A 6000-nucleotide genomic window follows, 5' to 3' on the forward strand; every position below is an offset into this window, starting at 1 on the left:
TTTCCCTGATTTTCAACATGTTTATTTATATTCTGGTACTCTTCTGTTTCTGCAAATGGCACTGGAGCTCTATCATCTGAATCTCCGTCCCCATTTAAACTAAGACTTGTCAGTGTATCCGAAATCTCCTGAACTCTTTCCGATAAGTCACCTATTTGTTCTTTCTGTTTATTTACTTCTTCCGTAAGTGTCGCGACTCGGGTTTCAGTATTGACACATTTAGTAGTTAACTGTTAACATTGTTGTGTTAGGTTATTTATTCTTTCATTTGGTACAGGTTCCTCGATTCTTTCAAATATTTCTTCCTTATCGTGTGCGCGTTGTAAATTTAACTCTGAAAATTTTTGTACTATCACGTGATCTCTTTCTTCCTGTTCTCTATACTGTTTGTTTTGTCTGATTTCTATTGAAATTAATCTATTATTGTGAGAATTCAAAATCGGTTGTATTTCTTCTCTAATTTCTTTCTTTAATTCATCTTTCATGTTTTTGAAACATGTCCCTATTCGTGAGTCTAACCGTGTTGCCAGTGTTCCCATTTCTGTTTTTAACTCAGATCTGAACTGTGTTTCCATTGTTCCCATACCAGTTTTAATTGTTCCTATTTGTGATCCCAAATTTAATATTGCACTCATCAACTGCTCCATATTAACTGGTTCGAAATTCTTTTCACCCCTAACATTTCCCTCAAAACCAACTTCTTTCGTCATAGGTGTAAAGCTATCTGTACTCGATAGTATTTCAGAATCTTCTATCGTTAATCTCGTATTCTGTGAATTTTTTGATTGCTAAAAATTTTGAACTGGTTCCGGACTATTTTCCCTACTTAATAAATTGTTTTCTACTTCAGTATTCATCATACTGTTCTCCTGTGTTGGCGAGTTCTCCATGTTAACAATTTCGTCTTCTCACTACCGATCATTTTTGCCTTTTTCATCGATCGCGTAATGATTTACAAAACATACAAAACTCGTCACTATACGAAAATTACACACAATATAACACTTTATCACCAACAATACTATTCACATGAAATGCTTCCCGACCAACACGATTAACAAACAATTGAAATCCTCGTAATTGCACAAAATTGTCAAACCCGTATACAAGACATCAAAAATTAAATTCCGCAAAAATGCCATTAGAAGAACGACAAGACAACTACAAATCTTCATTACCAAATCTACACATGCAATATAGACTACAGTTACTAAAGTACAAATTACCACAACAATACTACTGTTTGCTATTTTTACTATCAAAAGAATTCCAAGGGACGATCCGAAGCAGCGGTCGCCACGTGCATGGGGGCTTAATTAAAAAGAATGCTAATAATTTTAATTGTAGTCGCTTTTTGTCCGGTTACGCAGTCTCGTAACCGGTTGGCCCTGAATAATATTAGTACACAATCTGACTGCATAGAATAATAACAAAGAATGAAAGGAAATTTCCGTCAAGACAATTAGTTAATTAAGTCCCCAGCAACTATAAAAGCTACGAAACAACAAAGTACAAATGTAACTGTTCTGTGTGTGGAAGTGTGATTCAACGTACACATCTGGCACTGTTCTACCTCAATAAGACAAGATATTTTAAACAAGATTTACACTAAAGTAATTAAAAAAGAAACTAGAAATACTATAATTGCAAATAGAAACCAGAATTACAGTGTAACACAAGAAAACGATCCAGATGCTTTGTTGACTGAACCTGTGACCAAGAGGCATAAGACATTTGTAATAAAAAATTTCTTTACCTTCATATATATTGACGAAAAATACACTCTGATCATTAGAACATATCCAATCCAACAACATCTGGTGTCTTGACCAACAGAACAACTGCATACGACATGGTCCCAATTAGTACTCTAACTTTGGCTACCTCAGAACTACTACTGCCCTCAGCAACTTCTCAGCTGCAACTGTCAGTGGAGGCGGCTGAATAATACTCTTTGGCGCAATCTCTGGCGCTGTGACTCAGTGTAGCCACCTTTCAATAAATCACTAATTCTGCGTATCAGACATCCGACAGTTTATTGGTAGGTTGGTGGAGGTTTGTGGCATTAGGTTCCAACGCACAGGTCATTTAATTTCTATAAATAACGTGCCACTGATTCGCATACGCGGTGATGGCTCCCGATAGCGAGCCAGATGTGTTCCATAGGATTTATTCAGGCGAATTTGGTTTCCGAGTCATCAACGTGAGTTCACTATAATGCTCCACTGTAGAACGGTTCTGTCTCCAAGACACGGAAAGTATTATACTGCTGAAAGATTACATCGCCGTCAGCGAAGACATCAATCGCGAAGGGATACAGGTGGTTTGCAGCTGTCAGCGAGTCCTCCTCGGTTACTACCACACGTCCCATGCAACTGAAGGAGAATGCCTCTCGTAAGATAATACTGTTCCCACCAGCCTGTGTCCGTGGCGCGCTCTTCGTTTCGAGGAGCCGTTCAATTCGACGACGCCGTTTGAAGAGACGACCATCGACCTAGTGTAGCAAAAATGTGATTCACTCGAAGAGCCGACACGTTTCATTTGATGGTCCCGTGGCCACTGCAGTCGTAATTGACGATGTCGTTGGGTCAACATGCGAACGTGGTTTGCTGCATGTTCAACAATGTGCGGTGAATGGCGTGCTCCGAAACACTTGTGCGTGTAGCAGCAGTGTGCTCTTTCAGCAGAGGGGCTGCGGATCACCATTCGTCCTACTTCGCAAAGCAGACAAGCATCTGAACCACACGTTCTGTGAAGGGTCGTTGACGTCCAACCACTTAGCGCCTAGTGGCAAACTCGCTGCCCTCGCACCTCTTTCTGTAGACGTTCACGACAGAAGCACGTGAAACTCGGCCAGCTTCGCCTTTTTCGCAATACTCGTTCACTGTCTCTGAGTAATAATAATGTGTTCGTTATCAAAGACGCTTAATGAATTTCCCCATTTGCAGCCCATATCGTCGCTAAGGTGATGATACCCCGTCCGTGTCCGATCCGCTCACACACTTCCGACTTACACACTTTCGTTGCCGCGTCACGTGCCCGCAACGTCATCAAGCTGCGTCGGTGTGAACTGGCGTCAGAAGTATTACATGATTCGATGAACAAATGGTTAGCATTCAAGTGCAACCGAACAAAAATACTTTACAGGAGCAAAGAAGTGGTGATCGGGGTCGAGGAGGACAGAGGGCGCGCGCTGGAAACGTGAGCCACATAAAATCCACACATATTACAAAAATAAAGTACCTATAGATGCATGTCTTTAGGTATGTATGTGCGTTCCGCACCTCCTCCTAAACCACTGGACCGATTTCAGCCAAATTTGGTACACATAGAACTTACTGTCTGGAAAGAATCGCTGTGGTTCAAAGGGGCAGGGCGGGGGATGAGAAAGAAGTGTAGCTCGAGATGGGCGAATTCCCAGGATTTATTCAACCAGTGTTCGAGAGTGAAAGCACTTAGCGATTTGCAACAAACTTTATAGATAATTTCAAACTTTTGCGAAACTTTTCTTCGGTAATTACCCTCACGAAATGATGAAAGCAAAAAACTCTATCGATTACTACGTTTTTCGCTCTTCATGCAGTAAAACTGCAGAATGAAGCATGACGTTTCATCTGTTACTTCTTTACTACTAAATGTATTCATGGTACATTTTGCAGGCAGTATTGGCATATTTGTCTGAATGTACCTGCAAAATTATATCATTCTACTACATATAGTCCCGGAAGTGCGACGTCATAAACACTCAGATGCTTGAAAACCTGCCACATGATGCCAATGTTTCAATTAATTATTTTCCTGCTAATCTTATTCACAACACAATTCGAGAAAATAACCAAATACACCACTGACTGTACCTAGGAAATTATATCATTGTACGACACATTGTGCAAGAGGTATGACGTCATAAAGGTAAAGCTGCATGAATACGAAATTGCAGGGAGACATTTGCCACAGTTACAGCTGAAATATGTGTACAAATAAGTGTGACATGAGTTAAACACGAGGGTTGGAACTTAAATAGTGGCAACTATTTATTCACAACCGATACATAAGAGTTACATGTTTGCACCTGTTACTGTCACCAGGGCTGTGTAGAATCCGTTGCCGCGCGGGATTAGCTGAGCGGTCTGGGGCGCTGTAGTCATGGACTGTGCGGCTGATCCCGGCAGAGGTTCGAGTCCTCCCTCGGGCATGGGTGTGTATGTTTGTCCTTAGGATAATTTAGGTTAAGTAGTTTGTAAGCTTAGAGACTTATGACCTTAGCACCTAAGCCCCATAAGATTTCACACACATTTGAACATATTTTTTTTTTTTTTTTTTTTTTTTAAATCCGTTGCCGGCGACGTAGAAGGCGTAGTATACCGTTAGCAGAGCCTGTTCTGTTGATGGTGTGAATCGAGTAGCGAATGCCACGAAGTGGTTCCTTCATCTTCGGAATCAAATCAAAGTCACACGGACGTAAGTCTGGAGAGTATGGTGGATGTTAGCCGGCCGCTGTGGCCGAGCAGTTCTAGGCGCTTCAGTCTGGAACCGCGCGACTGCTGCGGTCGCAGGTTGGAATCCTGCCTCGGGCGTGGGTGGGTGTGATGTCCTCAGCTTAGTTAGGTTTAAGTAGTTCTAAGTTGTAGGGGACTGATGACCTCAGAAGTTAAGTCCCATAGTGCTCAGAGCCAATAAGTACGTTACGAGGAAAGTCCGGTCTTTATTCGGTCCTTGTATTCTCGGTGATATCCAGACACCAGGGTTCGGCCAGGCCTGCTGTGACGGCGTATGCCAATCTGAATGGTAGAAAATGGAAATGAGCATTTGGTGTCATTGGTCGGGAGGCCCCTGACGGGGTCCAGGTCTTATTACATTCGACGCCACATTGGGCGACTTGCGCGCCGGATGGGGATGAAATGACGACGAAAACAACTCTATACCCATTCCCCGAGCGGAGAAAATCCCCCGCCCTAGCCGGGAATCGAACCCGGGCCCGTAGGACGGCAATCTGTCACGTTGACCACTTTTTTTTTCTTTAATCTCATTTTGTTCGTTGCATCTGCTCGGCGCGGACGTCGTAAGACATCTGTTTAAGTTCGCTGTTGATCGATTACATCAGTTTTTTATTACAGAGGACTGCTAACCCTCTGACCGAACACGCTGAGCTACCTTGCCGGCTATCACTTAGCTATCGGGGCATACATCTGAATGGTAATGTAATACAGGGGGAGGAGACGTTGTCATTTACGCTGCAGTTAGCTGATAGCCTGTAAAGGTACATTTGCATGCCGTGTGTGAGTTTCCTCGGAAACGTGAAATCTTAGTTAAATAATTAATCTCTGATAAATAAATAAAGCCTATGGCACAGAACTGCAACGCTATGTCGCTAGTAAAACAACATACAATTACGACACTCTTATGTTTCATTATGAAGAGGTAGCTCTTGTACAATAGATGGTGCGGGAAGCACGTATTTTTTATTAACTGGCACACCGCCATATTTGATGTTATATAAAAACACTGCGAGTTGCAAACTCATTAGGCACTCGACCCAGTAAAGATTCTATATTTATGAAAGTTGAATTATTTAACCTTAGGCTAATTCGTTGGATGTATCTGATTTAGCTAACTGTGTAATCTTTTTTTATGTTTAGTAGACAGTCACCTCTGTACGACGTATTGACATGGCTGGCAAATTATTCTAATATTGAGATTTTGAGTCCGCACCTACCGCAGCAGTCTTTGGAAACGATTTAAATACGAAGTCCGATTATTTGAGTCTTATTTCATGGTCAACTACGAATAACATTGCATTTACGAAAAAGACATAGTCAAGCGTCTGATCCCAAATAATTAAAGGTCCACGTACCAGATGAGCAAATATTAATTACAACCGATGACTATCATACATATATAATAATTAATATTATAGTTTATTTTGTTATTTATTTATTTTTTAAGTCGGCAGAGGGACGGAGGCAGATGAAAGGAAGGTGTCTGGTCGGTGTGAAAGCC

Source organism: Schistocerca gregaria, chromosome 7 (genome assembly GCF_023897955.1).
Source record: "Schistocerca gregaria isolate iqSchGreg1 chromosome 7, iqSchGreg1.2, whole genome shotgun sequence".
NCBI lineage: Eukaryota > Metazoa > Arthropoda > Insecta > Orthoptera > Acrididae > Schistocerca > Schistocerca gregaria.